This window comes from Tupaia chinensis, unplaced genomic scaffold (assembly GCF_000334495.1).
Source record: "Tupaia chinensis unplaced genomic scaffold, TupChi_1.0 Scaffold000448_1, whole genome shotgun sequence".
In the NCBI taxonomy this organism is placed as follows: Eukaryota; Metazoa; Chordata; class Mammalia; order Scandentia; family Tupaiidae; genus Tupaia; species Tupaia belangeri.
This window is the reverse complement of record NW_006159953.1, coordinates 1,796,935-1,812,145: the sequence shown is the minus strand read 5'-3', so window position 1 is coordinate 1,812,145 and position 15,211 is coordinate 1,796,935.

The window sequence follows — 15,211 nt, the reverse complement described above, 5'->3', positions numbered from 1 at the left end:
TCTTTCCCTGTATTAGTTCTTTTCCATGACTTACTCCTCAGTGACTCTGACTTGAACTGATCCTTTAGAAGTCAGTATCACTTCTCCCAGTGTGTCCACTCAAATCTGAATACTGCATTTGAGCTCCCATTTTATTTGCTCCCATAAAAACTTGTAGTTACTCATACCCATTTTTTAATTGCATGAATTACACTTTCTTTTAATTATCTCATTACTATCTGTCTCCTTACAAGTCAAGAATAAAATACTTTAGACCAAGGATCATATATTTTCCATCTTTGCATTCTCAATATGCTTAATACAGAGAAGGACCTCAGTAAATGAACCTTGAGTAATAATTATTTTGAGTCCAAAGTGTTTATATATATATACATAATCTATTTTTCTCTCAAATTGCATTGTTATATATCAAATATTATAATTGCATGGGTTTCTATAACTAGCTCTAATTTGCCCAATGTAAAAAAAAAAAAAAAACTGAATGGGATGAAATGATTGAACTTTGTCATTACTCTCAACAAAAGTTGTACTTGTCTAATAGCAAAGTATCCCTTCAAAGGAAAAGTGTGAAAATGATGTTTAAAAAAAAACGAAAACAAAAGCAGTGCTAGAATACCAAAGTAGCAAATGATCTTAAGTCCTAACCCTTTATTAGTCTACTATAGCCAAGCCTTATTTTGATTGATCTGTTGTATTAGCCTCTCTCTATGTATTAAAACAAAGGGAGAGAGAATAACTGGTTTGTAAAGAAACCTGGTCTGTAAAGACTTTTAGCTTTTTAAATCTCTTTATCTCTCTAATTTCTAATTACATTGCTTTACACAGAGTTGATAAACTATAAACATCTTTTTATTCACTTTTTCCCTATTACTTAATGTTACATGAACTAGAATTTAAGGTATTTAGAATCACTATGTTGGTAAATTTTAGGGATATTTAATTTACTATACACTCAAACACATTTTAAATGTGTGTATATCTAAAATAATATTATAAATAATCTCTTCTTTAAACAGAAGACACTAGAAACTCAGCAGTTTCTAATGGAGCTGTAGAATTCTTTAAGTAAGGACTGGACCCGCAGAGATATGCAAGTCTACGATCAGTCTAAACCCCTGGAGCAAATACAGAGCCCGGGCCAGAATCAAGCTCCTCAGGCCCCTGTTTAGGTTCCACTGTACACTGGCCTTCTGCTGAAAATTTCCACTTTCAAACTTAAACGCTGCCTGATTACAAACAAATATCTCCCTACCTGAGACCCTGCTCATACCTTGACAGTCAACAATGAGCTAAGTAGTCTAGTGCTGCTAGACATAGTCTAGCTCTAGAGTTTGTGTTAAACACACACACACACACACACACACACACACACACACATGTCCTTTATATTTCTAAACTCATATAAATAGAAAACTACATTATCACATTGAATATGTTTACTTGAGCCTTCTATACTGTTTTAAATATGCTAAAATATTTCTCTCCATCATACTGACAGCCTTAAAAATCTGTAGTGCACCATGGTGGGTGCTGCCTGTTTAAAACCTTTTGGTGCTTTACACTTTAGATTGTCATTAGAACAGGTTTGTAGCTAAATCTCCATTTCATATTTCTTGAAACATAAAGTGAATGCCTTTGCATATTAAATAATGTTATTTTGCACCATCGGTAGCTTACAGCGATTGTATTTCATGTGGTCAACAAGGATTTCTGAAGGTGATCCAGCACATGTGTCTAATGCAGAACTGATCTTGTTATAGGTGTGAGATTATCTTACTTTAAAACCCAAATCCTGCCATTAAATCACCAACAAAGGTTTCATTTCAAATGTGGCCTTTAAATGCATAACACAACAGAAGGACAATTAAAGATAGTCATAGTCTGTTATCATTGCCATTGGTTCTGCTAATGAGTTCTGTGACTTGTTTCAGAATCAAAATGCTACTCCTGAGAAAGCTTATCAACCTAAGTAAGTGAGTCTTTATCACTTTGCCCTTAAATAGCTAGTGTTCTGCGCCTTTGAGTTTGGGGAGCAGGGCTAAAAGAAACTCTTTATAAAAGAGCTATTAGTCTTGTGCAGTCTAGGATTTGACAGCTCATGAGGTTACACAGACCATTACATTACCAACATAATTTCCAATTCCTTAGGCATCTCCTCCAGCACCTCTGGAGAAATACCTCAGCTGTTTTTCCTTTCCTTTCCTTTCTTTCTTTTTCTTTTTTCACATTGCAAACCTATACTGGATTTGAGAATAAAAACACTCTTTATTTGGAATTTTTTATGCTAGATAGCAATACTTTACATAATAATATCTTGGTTTTATGTAGGTGGTGAAGGAATAGCAAAATAGAAAAGAAGAAATCATTTAATTTTATTTTGCAAAGAAATCAAATGACTAGATTTATTTATTGATAAAGAGATTATAAATGCATATTAACATTGTTATTACTTGTAATTTTAAAAACTGAAATGTAAGTAATAGCTCCTAAAGTTTCCAGAGAGAACTGGACAAAGCATTTAAATAAAAATAGTTGAATAGGAGCGTTTCTCAAAAAGACAAATAGGAAAGCTGTAGTTTTATAATAACATGCCAGTGTCAGACAATAGAATTAACATGTTCTATGGTTAGTACTTCCATACAAATTTCTAATCTAAATTTCATCTATAGACAGGTACATACAGTTTAAAACTTTAAAAATAGCCATGACTAGGGTGGGCAGTAGAGTGGTGGTTAAGGGCACTCCCACATGGCCTACTGTGGTTCAAGTCCTGGACCTGGTGGTATGCTTTCTCTCTTTCTCTTCCATTCTATCCCTCCCTGATCAAAATAAAATAAGCAAAGAAATGGATAAATAAGTTAAATAAAATAATTATTATTTTTTTTAAAATAGCCATGATATGGGACCAACAGATGGTGTAATGGTTACGTTGCTAGATTCCCACATAGTCAACTGCAGTTTGGGCCCCGGACCCAGGTGTCTTAAAGCTCACACTGTGTGTGTGTGTATGTGTGTGTGTGCATGAGCTCAACATCCCAAGAGGAGAATAGAGGTGAAGGGATTGAGCCATGGACATCCCCCTGGGGGGAGGGGGTGGTTTCTAGCTTTCTGTCTCTCTGTCTCTCTCTGTCTCTGGAAAATGCATGTGCCCTGTAGCAAAAATCTCCCTTAAAAAAAAAAAAAAGCTGTGATATATTTCTTATTTGCACTTTCTTTGGCAAAATCACTGTATCAAAACACTAGGTTCTAAGTTAAAAAAATTGTATTATTTAAATGTATGTTTATTTCATTGATTCGATATTTTCCATGGAATATTTTCTTGTAAACTTTAAAGGGAAACTGGCCATTTATTTTCATTGCAGTGACCTTTTCTATAAAGCAATGCTGCATTGCTAAGGCACTGAAACTGGCAATGAATGTCCCAGGGATACGTTACACATGTTGTGGATGTGGTTGTGTCACAGACAAGGTGAATGTTAATGCAAACCAAACTGTGTAGCTGTCAAACAGTTTTTCTTTTTTTCTATTTTTTCCCCTCACTCTTCTCCGTCTGCACTGTGCCAAACATTCTACTGCAGTTATTTTTAAAGATTTGAGAATACACTTATGAGAACCAAATGAAAAAATATAGAAGCAAATTTCTTTTAAGACTTATTTGATTTAATTTTATTTATTTACTCATTTATTTATTTTAATCTAACCAGATTGAGACAGAGCGAGATAGAAAGAGAGAGAGAGAGTGTGTGTGTGAGAGTGAGAAAGTAAGCTGCCTGGTCTGAGGCATGAGCTACGGTCAGCCATGAGAAAGTCTGTCGGCGTCCGCCCCAGGGCTTGGGTCTGGCTGAATCATGATCAGAGGGCTGCTGCTGAGGAAGAGAAAGAGGACGAGAAAGAGAAAGCCCTCCATCTTGCCAGGACCTGGGAACTGGAAAGAACGAGACAAAGGGATAGAGTGGAAACGGACACAGGCAGCCTGAGCCTAGGTAGCCCAAGCAACTTGTGCCGCCCAGACAAACTGGACGTCTTTATTTATAGTACAAGAAGACATTACACATGTGTGTTTCATGATACTTCATGGATTGGTTGCTAGGTTACAGACAATAAGAAGCCATTAACAAATCTATAAGAGATTAGTCATACCCGGGCAAGGTGTATCCCTTGGTGGTAATCCCATCTAGAGCAAATCTCATCTTCCTTTCTAATGCAGAGAACTAGCTCTTAGGTATGGGGAAGGAGCTAAAGAACTTCTCCATAAGGAGAGTACCACCACACCCAGAGAAGTCTAAAGAACCTTTCAGATGCAGAGCAGGGATTGGATTTTACTATTTGGGGTCAAGATGTTTCTTGAAGTCCATCAGATGTGTCTGTTGGAACGCCCCTAGTAATTTCCACCCTTGCTCTGTCTGCAGCCAAGGTCAGGGAAAGACAGGTTACAAGGTTCTGCCAAACCCCAAAAGAGCATGTGGTGTTTGCTCAGCACATGTCCCCACAAAAGTCTAGGACCCTTAACCACCATGCCACCTGCTGGCCCCACAAATTTCTCTTTGAAAGTAATTTTCTTTGCAAGTTCCTGTTACTGTGCTGCTAAGTACTATTTGGCCTTATATATCACCGTGTGGTAGGATGGTGATACAGGTCAGAGATTCAGAAAAACCTATTCTAGATGAAACCTTATTAACATTCCAAATTATTTAAAGGCAGCTAATATACTAAGATTTTAATGTAAGGGAACATAAATCTCTTTTGGATATTCAGGAATCTGACCACAATGTCCTGATAGTCCAAGAGAATATCATGCATACTGGAATTTTATGCAAGTCCCTTGGTGCAAAGTATGTGTGTATTCTCCCCTTAGGGATTGACGAATTTACTATCCTCTCTGAAAAGGCCTTCATTTGATTTTTATGTCTTTGAATTATTTCATGACTCAGGATTTGTGGTGACTTTTTCTCCAAGCACTTCCAGTGGCAATTAAGAATTTCCTGAGCTCTGAGACAAACACTAAGGAGAACAAAAGATAGGTCAACATAGTATACAAAGTATACAAAGTCTTAATCATTGTATTTAGTAATCAAAAACATTTTTCTTCAGTATTATGAAGATAAATATATATATTTTATTATGATTTTCAATCAGCTTTAATTATTTTATAAGCAATAAAATCAGTGTTTTTAAAGTAAATGTCATGCCTTTTGGAAATTTACATGCTAAAAGGAAATACCAGCTGAAGGGTTGGCAAAAATGTACACTTTTTTATGAATTATTTTATTTAAATTTATTTATTTATTTTTAATTTGACCAGAGAGAGACACAGCGAGCAATCAAGAGAGAGACAGAGACAGAGAGAGAGACAAAAAGTGAGAAAGCAAACTGCTAGGTCTCGGACTTAAACTGCAGTTGGCCATGTGAGATTCCACCATCCTTTACTGCGCCACCTGCTGACCCTAAGAATGAACACTTTTATAATCCCTAGGCATCTAGGAATCCTCTCCTGGAAAGTATGTTTAATCATTCACTATTACTCTAACTTTGTGGTTTTCTGTATATTTATATTTAAACATACAAAGACCAATTAGAAAGAGATTAAGTACAGTATTTTTAAGTTTGACATGTGGTCTGTAGTTACTGTTTAGAAAAAACTTAAATCAGACAAGCCAGCTATAGTTTTAAAATTTAAGGTAGCATCTAGATGTTTTCCTTTATTTTGGAAAAGCAAATTCATCAAGAAAAGATTCAACCTTTCTTCATATGTTTAATTTTTCTACAAAAAGCTTTCAAAAGATTGAATTAAAAAGCTTCTTGATTCAGTGCTAATTTTAATTGATATTGACTATGAATCTTTCTTGTTACATTTATATTCAATAAATTGTTTTAGAAACATGAAAACTATCTGTTTTCTAACTGATAAGTATATTTCAAATAGGCCAGATAATCTTACAAGGATCTTTCTTTTCAAAGGGATCTTTGCTATAGAGTACTTGTGTTTGCTGCAGAGATAGACAGAAAGACAGAAAGCAAGAAATCATGTCCCATGAGGCATGACCACACTGCAATTCCTTTTCTTCCATCTTTCTCTTGGGATTTTGGGCTTACATGCACATTTGCTTGACATGCATTTTAAGTCACAGGATCCAGGCCTCAAATAACGGTCAACTACATGGAAGTCCAGTAATGTAACAATTACGCCATTGCTGGTCCCAGGATTTTTCTTTTAATTAAACTAACACTACTGATATCTATCTGGTACATGTATCACTTTATAACGGTCATCTTTATCACATCATGTTATTAACTTATCTAGGGAGTCCAACATGAACTTCGTGTCTTCACAAAAATTTGGTTCTACAGAGTAACTATTAAAGATACTTGACAATATGAATGGGTTATGAATATAAACAGAGAGCAACCAAGTGAAAAAACAAAGGCTGTCTATTTTGAACTTGCTAAGAGAGCTACCATGACTTGCATTTTTGGAAAGACTCAAAGGCAGGCAGAGGAGTGGAGTAGAAAAAAGGGAAGAGTTCATGTGTGCCCTGATTCGAGGCCACAGGGGCAGGGAAACTGTAAGAAGATCAACTAAAATAAAGACATTCTATTATTATATGTTAGTTAAACATGCATATTTAGCTTTCTCTGTTTGATCCTAGTTGAAAAGGGGGACAAAAATGAGCAATGTTGTCAGTTATTAGTCAAGTCCTGGCAATCCTAGGCTTACTGTCAGCAAAGTTATCCCTTAGCTTCTTGGATCATAACTAGACATAGCAAGGCATGCTTTTTGTTGCTGCAGATTATAGTTCGGAGTTCTATTAATATTTTTATCTATGATCTGGCCATTGTAAGCTTGTATAGTCAGCCTCTCAATGCTAATAAGAATTCAATTAAGAAAAAGAGTTTGGATTAAATATCCTTCACTAAGATTTTATAACCTTCTTTTATGAGTGCAGACAACATTGATCTGAAGCTCTTATTTTCTCACAGATCGATGGTAAATACAAAGGAAAGAAAGTGATTCATTTGCCTTCATGTAAACTATGATTCAAAAGATATTTACTTTTGAAAAATTAACTTAACCAAAATCTCACCTACTCAATATCTACAAACAAGATTTTTCTTTCTATCTCACTGTCCTTAGAAGTAGTAGAAATGATGTTACTAGAACTATCCAAATCACAAGAAGTCTTGAAGTACGTTTGAATCACATTTTACAAAAACCCAACTAAGAGAATAAGGGTTTTTATTTTTTTCAAGCGACATTATGTATTTAGCATAGACTATAGGAAAGACAGTGCACACAGCAATGAACAAAGCAGAAAAGGTAGCTCCTCTCATAGTGTCTAAGTTGTAGTGTTGAAATATGGATATTAAACAAAGTCTGTAATGTACTACGTCCATGCAGGGATGACTAATCTTTTCCCCAACAGTTAAAGATAAGAACTTTCAGAGGAACAGGTGTGGTGGAACAGGTGGTAGAGTGCAGCTGTGTGATAATGAAACCTTACGTTTAAGGCAAGGATTCAGACCTCAGGTCGACCTGAGCATGCCAGTTAAGGTGGAAATATAGTGGGGGAATTGGTGGTAGGAAAGACCCTGTCAGGGGTGTCTTCTTTTTCTCTGCCATGAAATAAACAGGCATATTTTTTAAAAGGAAAAAAAGTTCAACATAAAACTTATTTAATTTCTTTCTTTTGAGTTAAATAAATAAAAAAAAAAATACTCAGCAGTTTGACCTTGATTGGCATGACATTAGATTCAGTTTGAATGTTACGTGGTTCTATTAATAAAATATTTTCTTTGCTTAAATTATATTAAGAAAAAGTAACAGAATTTCAAATGGGGATGTTTATTTTCTCATACAACTAGTGTGAAATTCACATTCCTGTGTCATTTTATTTAACAAATCATCAACAACAGCAAGAATCCAAGTTTTTCTATTCCCTTTTGTCTTTCATTGGGAGTGTGACAGATAGGGGAAATGACACACTGAAAATCCTTTTTTTTTTCTTTTTAAAGAATTATTTATTTTATTTATTATTTTTACATGAGTTCACCAGAGAGAGAGAGAGAGAAAAAGAAAGTAAGAAAGCAAGCTATCAAGTCTGGACTCGAATCACAGTTGGTCATGTGGGAAGTCCAACACCTCAACAACCATGCCACCTGCTGACCCCTGAACATCCATTTTCAAACACTAGTTCCTTACTATCTTCTACCACAGAGGACAGAAAGGAAAAAATACATCCTCCCAGGTCTTTTTCTTTTATAGGGTTCCCTGTGGGAAAGGGTTTGTTTTTTTTCTGAGATTCTTCATGCCTTCCTTTTCCCTTCTCCTTCCTCTTTTGATTATTTTGAACACAGACATACATGTTGGCTGGGATGTAACAGCTCCCCTGTACTAACAGAGTATTAGAGAAGCCTTGTTCTGATATCTTAGTGCTGTCGTACCAAAGCCAGTAAACTAAAGCTTTCGAACCAGAGTAAGGAAAATAAAACTTAATTATTTAAACTTCTGCTCCTGTTGCTTCTGATGACATAAAATAGGACAAATTTTCTTTTTTACAGTATGTCTCCCTTCACACTGAAAACAAATGACTGCAGCAGTTTTAGAATCAAGTACAGACATATTATTCAGGAAAGAAGACAGCCGAATTATCTGTGCATTTTTCTTCTAATGGGAAAACTCTTGTGCAAAAGTTTACCACCATAGATTCTCTCAGTCTTCATTGACCATAAGAAGTCACTTGACAATTAAAAAATAATTTACTTTCAAAAGAAACAAGATAAGACTGACATGATTGGACTGAACCAATCATAATTCATTCCAGGGGGTCTAGATATAGTTTTTATATATATAAATTTATGTAAATTTACATATATATGTAAAGTCTTAAAAATACACACATACACTTTTTTTTTTTTTTTGCCGCAAATTGGGTGCCACCACTCCCAGGTTTTCCTTGTTTTCTCTTTTTTCCTGTACATCTCAACAACATACAAAATAAATGTTCTCAGGATGAATATAATGCATATCTGTGCATGTCTGTCCAGTAAAAGACATTACCATACACACTATTATCAAAAGACAATTTTCCATTTTTGTGTCCATTAAATATTTTGCTTTCTTTCTTTTTATTTTAGGATGTAATTTTTTTTTTTGGTTGTAAAATGTTTCTTAAGGGCTACACAATTTTTATAAAATCTAGCACAGTGCTAAGACCATAGGTAACTTGGCATAATGAGTACACTGTATGTAAAATCCAAAGTCTTAATTTTTGAAAGCTGGGCATATAATATTGAAAAAAAGGGAGAGAATCTCTTAGTGGCTTGTTCTGAATATGATAAGATTTTTGAAAATTGAGTCACAGTACAAAATTGGTTTATGCATTGTCATCTATCTCTTCCATTAGACCAGAACTTCTGTATTTTACAAACAAGAGAGAGAGAGAAACAAAGGGAAAGGAAGAATGAAAGAAAGAGTAAGACACGTTCTCCTACTTCATCGCTATCATTAGTTTTATTTAATTTCTTAAATTTTCTTAAAAAAATGATAATCCACTGAAATGTATTGCCTACAAGCTCGCTTTAAAAATGAATGTTCTGTGGTTCTATAAATCCCTGAAATAATCTAAATTGTTTCTCAGAGTTAAATTTGTGGTTTTTCCATTTTATATACATATAAAGGTTTATGATCTTCTTCTCATAAAATTTGCATGGTTCTGAAGAATTATACCGGTGCGTGTAAGTTCCTAGATCATGATTTAGAAATCAGGTGCAAATCTTATTTGAATATATATGAGTAAAACATTAAATTTAGTTTGAATTACAGAAGCAGGTTCTCTGCCTAATGACACCAATAACCTCTTATGCCTTATTTCTATTTCAGTGGAAGAACAGTCTTCAGCCCATCACTATGTAACAGTTTTTTGGCTTTACCCAAGAAGAATTAACTATTTTTTTTTCTGAAACCATTTAGACTTAGTGGCTAGTAACAGTATAATTTATACCAATGGTCTCCTTGTGAAATTCTATTACTAATTTGTCAGTTTACTCAGCTCTGCTCTTCAGAGCTGTGCAATAAATTACAATAGATGTTCACTGCATTAATCACTTTGACATTTGTCCTAGACAAATAGCGTCAGAGAAAAATTGATAAGACTTTCCAGATTTTAATGTATTAGTAATAATAGGAATTATTTTAATTGTTACTTATCTAGAATTCTATGCTTTGGAAACACACATCTTTAATTATTATTATAATAAGCACAGTCCATTTAACGCAAAAGAAATAACAAAAAATAAATGTTATTCTTTAATACAATGAGCTATACTATTCTTTATTTTCCCATTACCAAGAAAATTTATCAGAGAAAAATTCAGAAAGGTAGATGGACAATAAATACATTATCTAACGTGCACCCCAAAGCATAACTTTTTAAAGATTTTCTTCTAACTGCTTTTCTTAAACACATTTTTTTCTTTCATAAGCTATTATCACTGTGTGTGTGTGTGTGTGCATGTACATGTGAGAGGTGCATGTACATGTGAGTGGATTTAGTAGTGAGTGAAATTGTTCATTCAATATTATATTTATGTCTCTCTGCTACTTTGGACACATGAGGACACATGGTTCTTGCACATCCTACATGCTTTGGATAAATGTGGCTATGGTGACTGGGCTGATGGTCAGTGAGAGAACACGATGTGTGCTGCTTTCTGGGGCAGTTCTAACGCCACTGTGTGAGCACCGTGTCTCCTTCCAGCGATGCAGACCTGGTGGAAGGACATACCTTAGTGAAGCCTCTTAGGCTGATAAAGACAAAAAATAAATGTCCCCGATGACTTGTAATTATTTCTATAGTGAGAATTTAATGTTTGCTGTTTTGAGAATACAAGATTTGGGTTAATTTGTGATGGAACCATAACAGAGCCTGTCTGCCATTCCTTTTCTCCCTCAAATCAGAAGTAATGTACTTATACTGTCATTTAAACTCTTAAAAAAAAAAAAAAAGCACAACCAACTCTAACCAAATTTACTTAAATAAAATCCTATTAGAGTATTTTCCCCGTATCCACAGGGATACATTTGGAGACTCTCCAGTGAAAGCCAGAACCTCCATAGTACTGAAGCTTACATATACAATGTTTTTTCCTATAGTGAAGTTTAAGGCACAAATTATGTACAATGAGGTCAGCAGGTGGCACAGTGGTTGGCACTGGATCCCACAGGGGGACTGTGCAATTCGATTCCTGGACACGTTGGCTTGAAAAACACATGGGTGCATATGTGTGCTTGCCCAAAATCCCAAGAGGAGAAGGGACGAGATTGTTACGTGGACATCCTCCTCTCCAAGTGTTGCTTTCTTACTTTCTCTGTCTCTTTATCTCTCTCTAACTCTCCCACAAGCACATATGCTCTATGATAAAAATCTAAATAAATAATAAATAAGGCACAGTAAGTAAATAACAAAAATAGTTAATAATAGGGAAATTATAATAATATACTATAACATAATTTGTGTAAATCTGATTTCTCCCACTCTTCTTTAACATATCTTCTTGTACTCTGCTCACCCTTCTTTATCTTAAAATCTGTACATCTGATAACCAAGATATCTATGAGTAACTATAATAATAGGCAGGCAGGTAGCTTACAAAACACGGAGATGCTGGATAAGGCATTGATTCACATTCTAGCAGGATGGAGTGAGTGGAATGACACAATTGAAAACTCAGCCATGGTTTATTTCTGGAATTTTTCATTTAATATTTTCAGTCTATGATTGGCTGTGTAAAACAAAACTGAGAATCTGAGGGAACTAATGTATTTGAAGTGTAAGATTTTTTTTTTTATTATTATCAACCATGTCATAGACATCCTTGTAAAGAAAGTGGAGACCAGCAGTTAGCATAATGGCTATGTCCCTGGACTCCCATGTAGTCGACCGCGGTTTGAGTCCTGGTCCCCGTGGCTTAAACTCACACTGGGCATGTGTGCATGCGTGCGTGCATGCCCAAGCTCCCTACAGGAGAATGAAGGAGAAGGATTGCGGCATGGCCATTCCCCCTGGGGGGTGATTTCTCGCTTTCTGTCTCTCTGTCTCTCTCTGTCTGTCTGGCGAGCGCACGCACCCTACAGTGAAAACCTCTCCAAAAAAGAAAAGAAAAGAAGAAAAGAAAACGGTGTGTGTATATGTGTGTGTGTGCATGTGCATGTATTGTTTTTGATTTGATTATTTGTATTTTCTGCAGGAGGTTTTACAGTTCTGTTATTACTGAGTCATATACTATCTGATACTATGTGCATACTGATTTTCATAAAAGTGTATTGATTTACATTTATCATATATCAATTCTCATCAGCATTTAGAGATATACTTTAAAAATCATTGCTGATTTTTTAATATATGAAAAATTTGAACTCATTCTTTAAATTAATTGCTTTTTTTAAAGATTGTTCTAAGCTATATCATCCCATTGCTTTATATTCTTTATTCATATTTTCTTAATTTAATTTTAAACATTAACTATATATTTTTCTATAAGCACATTTTATAACAATATAACTTTTAAATGACATTTCTTTAGAGTGAGTTTCATTTTCAAAGTTTTAAGTATGCTTAAAAAAAAAGATTTGCTTTTACACATATAATCACTACCTGGCTCAGAATAAATTACATTTTGAGTCTACTCTTGTGTTAAAAGAAATAACTACAATATATGGTACTGTAAACTATATGGAGATCAATTTTAAAAACCACCTCTTTTAAATATATATAATATATATATATATATATATATATGTGTGTGTGAGTGTGTCAAAGGAAAAACTCCTTAAAATAAATGTTCAGTGCAAGATGGAATATGTAAGGTGTTATTAATCATAGTATAATCTGTATTGACCTATCTTATATGAATTTTACAGATAGTTCCATTATTGGAGCTCTGGAAATTGATGCTAAATATCTCAAAGTTGTAGTGACCTTGATCAATGATCTAATCCTTCAGTTTATAAATTAACTTCTCTAAAAACTTGAATAATAAGTTACTTAATCATAATAAAATGTAATTTCTTTATTTGTGATATGGAATTAATTATAATACCCACCTTCAAACATAGTTTTGAGGATTATGTATAGTGCTATAAGTTAAGGATTTAGCATATTTCCTGAGGTAAATGGGAAGTGTGGCTCTCCAGAAGAAATATTTCTTTGCTATTACTCAGTTTTACTATTTTATTGAATTAAATCATTTTCTTCATGCCTATGTTACATAAAAGTTCCTTAGAAATCTTTAAAAATAATAATTTTTGTGGCTAGCCGATGGCATAGTAGTTAAGGTGCTGGACTCCCATATGACCAACTTCACAGTTTGAGTCCAGGGCCTAGTGGCTTGAAAATCATACCAGGCATGTGTGTGTGAGTTCCCAAGTTTCCAGGAAGAGAATGGAGGAGAAGGGGTTGTGGTGTGGCCACCTCCCCAGACGGGTGGTTTCTCACTTTCTTTCTCACTAGCTCTGTCTCTCCTATGAATGCAGACATCCTATAGCAAAAATCCAAATTATAATAGCAATTATTATTATTATTATTATTACTATTACATTTTAAGCGTACCCTTATGTTAAAAGAAATAACTGCAATATATTGTACTATAAAATATATAGAGATGAATTTTAGTATTTCTATTAGTAATTTTTTTCCCAGATGGCCAGAAAAAAATCCTTTCCAAATGTATATGCACATTTGTTCATTTAATATTGTTTGCATTTCCAGACCTTTGAACTTAGAATTACACATCAATAAAAAATTGTTTTAAATCTTGAAGTGGTTTCTTAAACAATTGTAGGTCAACAAGATATTGCATTGATGATAATCAGCTTCTTTCAAACTTTGTCTGAGCTAAGCATCCCATTTATTCATTATTTTTTAATACCCCAAACATTTATGGAATGTTGACTATATGCCAGACACTGAAGTTACAAAGACAAAGCAACAAGATTGAAATCTTTTTTATTTTTAACTTTATTTTTATTTCTTGAAAAAAAGAAAAAGTCATCCTTGGCAGAGTCTCTTCGTGTCACAATCCGTCCCTCTAGTCCCCTAGCCAGCCAGGAGCACAGGTGCACGGTATGTGCATTCCCGGGTGCTTCAAGTCAATCCAGGATCCAAACGTAGGTCTTCCATGTGGCTGCAGCATGTAAGCGCAGCATGCTACTGCCTGTGCACCATGGTTAGGCCAAGATTTAAATGTCAATCAGTAGGTTCTGCGTAATTTTCTTACTAGCTTTCCTATTGCTTACTATTTTATATTCTATTAGCGCAATGAATAAATTTCTCTAAAGGCTATCTTCAAACAGAACTTTTACATTCATATGCGTGCATGTGCACATGCGTGCACGTGCCAAGGATACCAAGAAAAACATCACCCTCTCCCAAGGCTTATCACAATTATAGTCATTAAAATAAGAGAGAAATGTAATAGAGGCAGGCATAGATTAATATAATGTAATAAATGTCCAAGAAAAGTCAACCAAAGTGTCACAGACTGGCAATTAAGCAAGGACAAGGAGAAACCACATGTCCTTTAGCAGGTATTTTTTTTAAAAGGTGAGTAGGCCATCCTATACAATAGGATCAAAATCCTGTTCTATGAAAAAATGAGTCAATGTATACCCATTATTAAAGAAAGAGTTTGGAGAATGAATTTTCAAGAGATCAGATTTGAAAGGTAGATTGTTAGGTCTGCTGGGGAATGTATCTTAACTGAATATTGATATACCTAATAGCATTTTACATATGATGAAATGGACTTATAATGTGAAAGTTTTTCATAGTTATCTGGCTAACTATTAGTGGTAATAAAATAGCACTTTAAATATAAAATTTCTACCCCTAAATTTCAGTGTACAGTACTATTATATCTTAAACTAATGCTATAGTTTTGTTTTTTTTTGTTTGTTTTTTTGTTTTTTTTTTTTAAGGTTTTTGCCATAGGACACGTGCACTTAGAAAGAGGGAAGGTGGAACATTATCCCACAGCGGGGATAGCCACACCACAATCGTTTCTCTCTTATTCTCCTCTTAGGATTTTGGGCATGCCCACACATACATCCACTGTGATTTTCTACTCACCAGGTCCAGGACCAAGACCATGGTTGGCCATATGGGAGTCCAGTGTCTTCACTACTCCACCTGTCATCCCCATCTAATGGTGTACACTC